This window comes from Spinacia oleracea, chromosome 1 (genome assembly GCF_020520425.1).
Source record: "Spinacia oleracea cultivar Varoflay chromosome 1, BTI_SOV_V1, whole genome shotgun sequence".
Classification (NCBI taxonomy): Eukaryota; Viridiplantae; Streptophyta; class Magnoliopsida; order Caryophyllales; family Amaranthaceae; genus Spinacia; species Spinacia oleracea.
The window spans coordinates 45804861-45815594 of record NC_079487.1 but is presented as its reverse complement, the minus strand read 5'-3'; the positions used below and the strand labels follow the sequence as shown (position 1 = coordinate 45815594).

The 10734-nt window shown below is 34.3% G+C and overlaps 1 long non-coding RNA gene across 1 annotated transcript; it reads left to right on the top strand.

Annotated features, from left to right (window-relative positions):
• The first annotated feature begins 2281 nt into the window (after window positions 1-2281).
• On the top strand, window positions 2282-6060 carry LOC110777949 (uncharacterized). The gene is made up of 2 exons (XR_002530622.2): window positions 2282-3494; window positions 5780-6060. It is a non-coding gene; the product is annotated as an uncharacterized lncRNA (long non-coding RNA).
• Window positions 6061-10734: the final 4674 nt, after the last annotated feature.

Here is a 10734-nt window from a genome sequence, read left to right as displayed (position 1 = left end):
CTAAACTTCTTATATATCTATAAGAATCATGTACATTTTATGAAACTAAAACACTTATTAGCTTCACTAAAATACAGTTCTAATTCCCAATTGCATGCTTAAATCTGTACTTAGATTTTATAAGCTAGCTTTCTTTTTCAAGCATTTATTTGGATCCACAAATCCTATGACATACCATGTACATAGTTTCTTCCAACACTTGATTGAGGAATGCGTTTTGTCATCCAATTGCCATATGTACCAATATGCAATCATTGCTTGAATTATAGACTTAAGCATTACGATTTTGCATGAGGTTTCAACACAATCCACACTGTGAACTTTCTTGTAACCTTTAGCAACTAATCTAGCTTTGTGTGTGAACACAATTTCATGTTTGATAGTTTTTATCCTTAAAACAAACTTGCAACCAATAGGTGTGAAACTATTCTTGCAAATTAACAAAATTTCAATTTTGTCATCAAAACATTGAGTATGTTTTATGGCCTCTAACCATTTAAAACATTTGAGTCTATATATGGCCTCTAACCATTTTAGGGAATCTGGGTTTCGTCATAGCTTTCTTACAGGTCACAAACTCATTAATCTACATGATAATAGTTTGACTGCAAGTTGTAGGTTTCTTCACTATCTAATAGAAGAATCGCATAGCTTCAGTGACCTGAACTCCATGTTTCTTCACTATCTAATAGAAGAATCTCATAGTTTCAGTGACTTGAACTCTATGCCTACTTGGGTATAGAACATCAAACAATAGAATATCAATAGCCACTTGAAAGTCCTTTGAATATTCTGTTCTCCTTGAAGCGCTTGTAAAGTCTTCTAAGAGATGTCTATTCTTTAAAGCCACTTCTAAAGTCCTTTAAGAATAAGTTCGGATTTTCTGAAGCACTTCGAAAAGCCTCTGGAATGTCCGTTATGTTTGTTGTTCACCTCGAAGACTTTCGAGGTCTATTTTCTCCCACTTGTCATTTTGGAAATGAATCTCCAAAAGGACATTATTTCGAGCAAACTAACATTATGTTCTCAAAATTCGTGGTAGAAACAATACCCTTGTGTCTCATTTGAATAAATCACAATGAAACATATATCTATTCTTGGGCCTTAGTTTGTTTGAATAACAAACGCTAAGCTCCCATTGAGTTTAGGAACTCTGTAGATATATATTATGAAAAGATATTCTGAAATTACTTTTCAATAGCATTGACGAATTTGGTTTAGTTTGGTGGTTGTTGAGCATTTTGTTTTAGAAATTATAGGAAAAGTCTTTATGATTCATCATTGATCGAATCAAGTACTAATTGACTTCGATCATTCCAACTTAGATATGCCATATTTTATGGAGCTAGATCGTGAAATTACAACACACAATCATTGATGATCATTCTTGGTATAAGTAATCAACAATATGATCTAACCTAGATCTTTATGATTTCTTGCCAAGTGGATTTTATACTTCTGAATCTTTGAACTAGCCAAACAGATTCAAACTTATACCACTTTGAGTAAATAAACCTATATTCACTCAAATCTGTGTGAAATAATAAAGTCATAAAATCTTTCTTTAGCTTTGAACTCTATTGTCTAGGTGTTCTAACAATAGTTCATATCTTTTGTTACTTTCAACAAGTAAGACTAGCTTGTCTTGAATTGATCTAGAAATCAATCAACTTTCAAAAGTCCATCAAAATAGAGCTTATGAATGTTAACTTGTTGATATGGTCTAAGCAACAATGCCAAAGATTAGTGGAACTCAAATCAAGGGTTTGATTTGAACCTAGTAAAGTTTTTATTGTTAAAGAGTTGTTTGTTTTTAATCAAGCATATTGACTCAACCCGTAAATGACCATTTCATTCAAATAAACAAACAAACATTGTTTTTGTTCTTCTGAATGTGAGTCTTTCTGTGTTTGAAACAGAAGTTTAGGTATGCTGATTATGGAACAAAATAGCCATTAAGTTCCAGCCTTTGAAAGGAGTTAAAACAAACTAGATGACCCTACAACTAATATAGCATTGCCAAAAGAATCACTAGTAAGAAACCTCTTTTATAAAATAAGAGGTTTCCTAATAAAAAAGACCTCTTATCTAAGAAAAGTGGTTTCTTTAATTGAAATATAAGAGACCTCTTCTCAAGAAAATAGGTCTCTTTTTATGCATTTATATTTTACGCTCACATAAGAAACCACTTTTCATTTACGAGGTTTCTTCGTTCCTGGAAAAATAATAATTAAATAATAAAAAAATACAGTACATAAGAAACCTCTTATTCCAACCGGTTTCTTCTTTTATTAAATTAAAATAAAATAATAAATAAATAAATACCCGATCGTGATTGACCTGCTTTGCCTCTATCAAGGAAAAAAAACTCCTCAGTCTCACTTCATCTTCTCCATACTTGCCGCTTCTTCATTCTATGCAATCTAAGAGACTCTGTGCAATGTAGCACCACCAACGCCGCCTCTATTCTATTCAACGGGGAATTTTAATTCCTTCCGTTTCCCCACAATTTTCGCTCTTTTTCCCTCTATCGTCTTCTATTCGTTGCTCCGCCTCCGCCGCCACCGCCTCCTCCTCCTCCTCCTCCACCGCTTATACTACAATTTCACTGGAGCACGTCGCCGCCACCGCCTCTACTGCTTCCATCACATAACCCTGTAATTCGTACTCCTACCTTTTGATCCCAAAACGTCCTTTCACTTTCACTCCCCTCAAAACCCCTAAGTTTCACTCCACATCAAAAATCATATCACGCCACCGCCGATTCTCCAACCGTATCGTCGTTCCACTACAGATCCAAACCGATCTCTCTCCGATAAGTGCCTCTTCTCTCATTGCTTCCATTAATTTTGAGGATTTCATACTTTTATTTTATTTTATAGATTTCTCACTTCAACTAATGTATTTCTTGTTTAAATTGTAAAGTTTAGGGCAATAATTAAGTTTGAATTACAAAAAAATCAGTCGAATTACAATCAATTCAGTCAAATTGGTGTCGGACAAAATTGATGATTTGAGTCCAATCGAACTGTTTTTCTTTTAATTATTAGTATGATTAGAACTTATGTTGGAGAAAGAAAGAAGGGGAATGAAAAATTGATGGCATTATCAAATTGTATCTTCCTTTATAGTTTCTCAAATTCAATTGTCAAAGGTTAATCTTTCGTTTCCTTTGTTTTTAGATTGTATCTAATGACTAAAATTAGACCATTTTGTATAATTGTATGTCTCAATTAGTAATGGTTTGCTGCAATTATATATTCATTGGTAATGGTTTGTTGTAATTATATATTCATTGGTAATGGTTTAATGAGTTTTACTGTAAAAATCAAGCAATTGTGAATAAAACTATAGTATTGACTTGTGTCTATCACTTTCCATGTGTGTGTGTTTGTAATCACAGTTTGTCACCTCCAGAAGATGTCCAGGTGAGCTTTGCTGGAGAACTGTTGAAGTACTTTTTAATTGTTGTGATGGGCACATAATACCTTAAGGTAGGTATTCTATTTTTTCAGTGTTATGATTATATTGTTAACTTGGTTTGTATGGTAGAGGCATGGACTTGTACTGGGTATTTTTAGCAGTAAAGAGTCTTCTCTGTTTCAGCAGAAGTATGAAATGCGGAAAATGAAGTAGGCTAGTCTTGCCTTCTGCTAATCTTAAAATTTTTATGATAGCGTTGCCCACATCCTCAATGAAACAAGTATCCGCTTTTAAGTTCGTGCTCATGTGTGTCTATTTCTATTTTTCATAAATCACCATGGTCGAATAAAACTAAATGCAGATGAATTTCTGTCGAATTAAACTGAATTAAGTCCAATAAAATTGCATTTAGTCGGACTAAACTGGATTTAATCAAATGAAACAAAATCAGGTTGAATAAAATTGAAACTTAATATCTAGGGAAGAATTTATAATTAAAACTTTAGTTGAACACAGATGAAACACACCTTATTTATGGGTTCTTTCTCCTTCTAACTAAAACTAACCATTTTTCTGAAAATAAATTATGTTGCCAATGCCAGCAATTTCTCACCTTTGATATCTTGTGCCTACTACAATTATATGTTCATTCACTTGATACATACATTTACGCTGGTATCCTTCGATATTGTTCATATCACGCGTGTGGAGTATACCGAGTCTCATGCATATTGAATTATCGAATATTATTACCTTTTGGCTCTTTCTTCTAGTTAGAATGGGAAAAAGGCTTATGAGTTATGACATAAAGTACACTGATAAGAAACTTCCAGCTGAATTGTTGATGTTATCTTGAGTGTCCTGTCAATAGAGCGAGCTTTAGCTGAATGGTTAATGTTAGATCATGAGTTCTCTGTCAACTTCCAGCTGAATTATTTAATGTTAGGTCTTGTATTGATATTTGCATGAGAATAAGTACAACATATAATATGATACTGTATAGAACCAGATGCAACAAAACAATTAAATGAAAGGAATTGATAAAACCAAAATATAGGTTTTATGGGATTGGCCAAATGTCCTATCAGGAAAAAAAAAATTAGAGAACCAACCTACCTTTTCCCATGCCTATGATACGCTTTTGAGGCTTAGCTTTAGATTTGAAGGAACTAATTTTGGTGCTGCGTTAGACGATGCCTTCCTCACAAAGTCACAAGCTTTCAAAATTTCTAGTTAATTGACTTTCCTCGTAGTGGTTTCTCACAGGTCAACTTTTCCAAAAATATCACCAACACAAAACCAGTGATCAATGCAGCAAGTCAGCAACTCACTTGAACAATCCTTATAGCTGATTGAGTTCTTTCACCAATAGACCTCCAACCACCTAGTTGACTGCAACAGAAAACAAGAAGAATGCTTTTGTATGTCTACGATTTTGGAGAGATTCCTGTTTCTGTGTGATCCAATTTAATTATTTGTACCCGTTCTAGGTGCTTGGCCAAGGAGTTGCTAATAGGACATGGAACACAATGGTAAAGCATGCTAATGAATGCCATCTGAACAATACATATTACAGCTCTTAATGTAATTTATTTGACATTATTGCCTTAGCAAGTTCAGTTGACATCTTGAATCTTGATATATATCTACTTTGCATCACTGGTTTTAGATGGTTGACAACTGCCTTTTTATACATCTCTTAGCTTTGCCTGGCTTTTTCTATGAGCTTGATAGTCTGATACACTATGCTCCGAATTATCCATAACTTGCATATTGCTTTAGCTTGATGTTTTTCTAGACTTACATTATGATTCATATCCTTCTCAAAGTAGAGCTGCTTGGTTAGTTTCATGTTCCCAGACAATCAATGCAAGCCCTGCTAAGTGCTGAGTTGCTAACCATTTGAACTGATATGAAAAATTGAGGTCCATAGCTCATGTCTTTATTCTTGGCAACTCCAGTTTTATAGGTATTCATTTAATATGGCGGGGGAAATAATTCTTATGTTGCCCTTGCAGTAGCAGATTAGAACTTAGAACTTGCAGTAGTCGATTAGACCTTAGAACTTGCAGTAGTCGATTAGACCTTAGAACTTGCAGTAGTCGATTAGAACTTAGAACTTGCAGTAGTAGATTCTGGTGGCTGATGGCAGTAGCCTATAGTGGTGGCTGCCCAGGTTTTTTATTAGTGATTTGTGTATTTTTCTATGGCTTCTCCTCTCGTCGATTGCAAGTTCTCTTTCACACCTACATTACACCAATGAACATTGCTAGCTAAAACCTCAACTATTATCAATATTGTCCTAGAACTACACCAATGGACACTATACTAATGCAGATTTTCTGATGTTTTGTAGTACTACAATGGAGTACCCATTTACTTATTCTCAAGCGAAGATGGACAAGTTAAGGGACTTATGGGTTACCTACGTGTTCGAGCGTAAAGAACTAGATGAAGAGTTTGAAGATGGTATAGATTATGAAGATGATGATATGACGTAGGTGATTTATGACTTCATTTTATTTAAGAATTTTCTATTTCTTTGCGGAGAAGATTATAGGACGAAACATTAAGTACGTTAAGACGTAATATTTTTGTAATATTTTTTCGATTAATGAAATATTTGGATTATTTTGATATTGTAAGTATGTTACAGTTTTGTAAAATAATAATAGGATCGTAAGTACAATACAATTTAACGTGGAAACAAAATTGTATCAGCGCAAAAAAAAAAAAAAACAAAGAAACCTCTTTTCCAAAAAAGTGGTATTTTAGGTTTATTAATTTTTTATGCCCAACAAAATATAAGAGACCTCTTTTCTTGGAAGTTGGTTTCTTAAATAAAATGTAAGAGACCTCTTTTTTGGAAAGTTGATTTCTTAAATAAAATATAAGAAACCACTTTTCTGGAATAAGTGGTTCCTTATATAGGGTAATTAAATAATAAATTCAATATATAAATAACCACCTTTCTAAGGCAGATGGTTTCTTATTTTTAACAAAGAAACCACCCTAAAAAGGTGGTTCCTTAACCTAAGAGACCTGTGATTTTGAGATCACCTCTCATGAGGTCTCTTACGTGTTTTTTAGGTGGTTTCTTTTGGGCTTTTTAAGCTAGTGTTCATTTCCCACTTTTAGGTCATTAGTGTATCCTAGCTTCCATTGTTTGAGTTATTACCAAAGTAAGAACCTTAAGCGGTATATGATACCAAGGAAGTTTGATTGCTAGGTCACTACTCTTTAAACATAAACTTATAGGTAGAAACAGAATTGTAAATTCCTTTCATTTGTTCCTTTGTTTTCCTATTTCTTGTATCCTTTCTTATAGTCTTAAGAATTGAATTCTCTAGTGTTGACTTTTATACTTTGTTTAGACATGTCCAATGTCACTCCAACAAAGTTCTTACCATTTATGTTGAATATTCTGTTTCAACTAGATGATCTTACCAGAAGCTTCTAAAGTTCTCTAAGCATCGATCTATTCGAATGTCTAGGGACTAGACTCATTCGAGAATTAAATGGGAAAAAGATTTTAGGTTGTTAACCATTGGTAAAGCTGAGCGTTTAAACTCAATGCTTTATGATCTCAAAACTACAGTGTATTTTGAATTCACAAGCACCAATTGGTTTGCCATTCGATTTTGATATTCGAAAACAACCATAAAAGTCGATATAAGAAACGTACATTTTAAATTGCTCACTTTCTCTCATTTCCGTGAATCGTTCTTGGATTCACTACCAATCGAGGAAATTTACTGTTACCTTTCTAAAAGGATTTACTGCAGTGCAAGATATTTAATTATAAACAATAATTAAAACATACACTGAAGCATGCAAAGTATAAACATTTATCATGAATAATAACTTGAAAATTAAAGCAATCATGCAATTCAAACAAGTTATTTGGCATTTTATTCGAATTTATTATTCCGGCAGGTGTGAATAAAATGATTCCAAGACCCTAAAATCATTGAAAAATTAAGCACATTATGTATTTTGACTCAATTCTAAAATATTTTAGGTAAGCAAAAGCCTTTTGCTAATAGTCTAGAAACTACTCTTGGTTGATAGGTACGTCTAAGAACTTATTAGGTAAACCTATCGATTTTGCCACGACATAAAAAGACTCTTTACTTATATCGTTGAGTTTCACCAAAACTAACATGTACTCACAATTATTTGTGTACCTTACCCCTTTAGTATCGATAAGTAACACCTCGCTATGGCGGAAACCTATTACTAAGATCGATGTAAAGGATATCCAAGTAAGTGTTATTTTGGCATGACACCTTTTAACTTAATTTTTTAAGTTTGGAACTTAAGGCTCTTACTATGTTGGTTAGATTTTAAGTGAACTAAAATCCTTAATCAGGCAACATAATCAAGCCACAATCTCATGCATATTTAAGACATATTTAAAAGCAATAAATAACTTAAATCATGCATAAGATAAATGTGATCTAGTATGGCCCGACTTCATCTTGAAGCTTCAACTTCAAAGTCTGTCTTGAAAATGGATTGGAAACTTCGTCTTGAATTTCACCGTGGGAGGCTCTATTTTCTTCAAACAGGATCAGCTATAATTAAACTAATTACAACTATTTGATGGTACGCAGACCATATTTGAATTGAAAAACAAATTTGGTGCATTAGACCAATTACATTCAAATTAATGGTACGCAGACCATATTTTCTATCCTATTTGGGCCATACTAGTCACTTCATAACCTGCAAAACAGTACATATACAATATATACCATTCACCCATTAATTATCATGAATGCATGGCCCACATAGTTGGTTAGTAAAAACACATTGTATGCATCACATAAATATTTGCAGCAATTAATCAAGGGCACCAATAATCTACCAATTATTCAGTCCTTATTAATTCTAATCAAGTTGTTTAACCTTAAGGATTTGTAGACCTAATCAAGAGTTTATGACTAAAATTGCTCCCACTTAAACCAATAACTTTATATGCTTTACTAATTTTAAACATAAAAGTGTATTTCTAGTCTAACCGGAAACATACAAGTTTAATTAAAATTTAAAGCTCATATAAAATTATAATTGAATCCATTTATTTAATTTATTTTTCAGTTGAATTAAATGAATTTAAATTAATTCAAGGTATAATTTTAGTAAAATAATTAGTATAAATTAAAATTTATAATAATTATAATATTCAAAATTAAAATCCGAGAAAACAATTTAAATAATTAATTTTAAATTTAATTAAAATTATTTCCGAACTGAAAATTTAAAATTAAAACGAAACGCATCAATACTTTGCAAGACGAGGCACTTGGGCTTGCGCCCAAGCCCCATCAAGCTACGAGGCCCATGCCCCGTACCATTGATCGTAGCACACGACCCGCACAGCCATACGCACACATGCCCCATGCCACGCACACACGCAACCTTGCGGGCTACGCTGCGCGCAGCTTCGTGTTGCGTCGTGGCTGCTGCCCCTGGGCGAGCTTCTTGCGTCGTGGCGCAGCGCACTGCTGCCCACACGCATCGTGCTCGTGCTGTGTGCCCATGCCCTCGCCCATCGCCCTACACGCACGCCTAGGCGCAGAGCCTTGCGTGCTGCATAGCTCGTTGCTCGCTGCATTCGTACCGCACGGGCGACGAGCTCCCTTGCTCGACGTCGCGTGCCCGCACTATACAACACCCCTTGAGGGTAACACGTAGCTTCCATTGCTTTGTGCGTGCAACATTTATGGGCGTTTTCATAAAAAATTTAAAATTTTTAATTTAAAATTAATGACAAATTAATAAATCATATTAATTTCATAATTTTAGGGCGAAAAATCGAAAATTTATTAATCAATTAATTCCCGATTAACATGGATTCAAATATAGGTCATAAAAATTTAAAATAACACAAATTAACAATTTTTATGGTGGATTTTAATCATGGATACCTAATTAAATTATTAATTAATTATGAAAAATAAATCAATTCAAAATTATTCGAATTTCAACAAATTAATCATAATTACAAATTAGGTTGTATAATTAACAAGTCTAGGCATTCAAAGTTGTTAAACATATACTGTAGGTCAATCAAAAAATCAAGATTTATGAACAAGAATCGTAAATATTCAATTTAACATCTTAAATTTACAAACTTTTGCGTTCGAAAAACTAAAACCTCTGAAAAGTCATAGTTAGGCTTCGAATTTGGGAATTCTGAGTTCGGCCGAAAAAAATTCTTTTTGTCAAAATTTTAGAATGCCTTTTACATGCGGAATTGACACAAAAATCACTCGATTTGGATGAGTAACGAAGAAACTGCCGAAAAACTGCGTACATATAATTAAATAAACGCAATTTGCAATTAATTACGAAAATTAATCACCCCTTTAATTCTTTGCAAATTTGTAAAATTTAACCATGTTCATGCAATTTTGATTATGAAAATAATAAGAGGCTCTGATACCACTGTTAGGTTATGATACATATGAATAAACATAAATCATGCGGAAAAACCATAAGGCCAGGAAACATATTATTTACACATAATCATTTAGCATAATTCAGATGCATACACTTTGTAGCGTGCCCTCCCTAGCTGCGCCCGAACCGAACAAGAACAAGTCTTTAGGACTCCAAGTGTCGTCCCTCCGTAGGTAGTCCACAGCACGTCCGGATCCGCCTTAAGCTTGACCAACTAGAACCGCCCTTAAGGTACTAGGATTTTCGGCTAATAGGCAAGTGTTTGTAGCTGATTTTTTCTTGAAAATCTTACCTTTTAATACTTCAATTCTCAATGTAAATATGTGACCCTAGGCACCTATTTATAGAGTTTATGGAAAGGAATTATAATCCTATTAGAATACAAATCTATTTAATTATAATCCTACTAGGACTCTAATTAAACAAACTTTATCTATTAGGATTAGATTTAATCATATTACGAATCCCGGTAGCCTTAGGATTCCGAGTAACACACACGAGTGGCGCACAAGCACCGCACGCCCGCGCGCAGGCCTTGCGGCCCACGCAGAGCGCACAGCGCAAGGCCCATTGTCGCAGCCTTATCCGTGCGCGCGCCCTAAGCTTCGGTTGGGCCTGGCTTTTGCGCTGGGCCTGGTCGTTGCTTGGCGTGTGGTTGTTGCGCTTGGCTTGCTGGGCGATGGCCCGGCTTCGTGCTGGGCCTTCGTCTGGCAGGCCTCGTCCGATGCTAATTCGTACGATACGCTTCCGATTAAATTCTCGATCCCGGAATTCATTTCCGATACGAACAATATTTAATATTTTCGATTCCTGAATTAATTTCCGTTTCGAACAAATATTTAA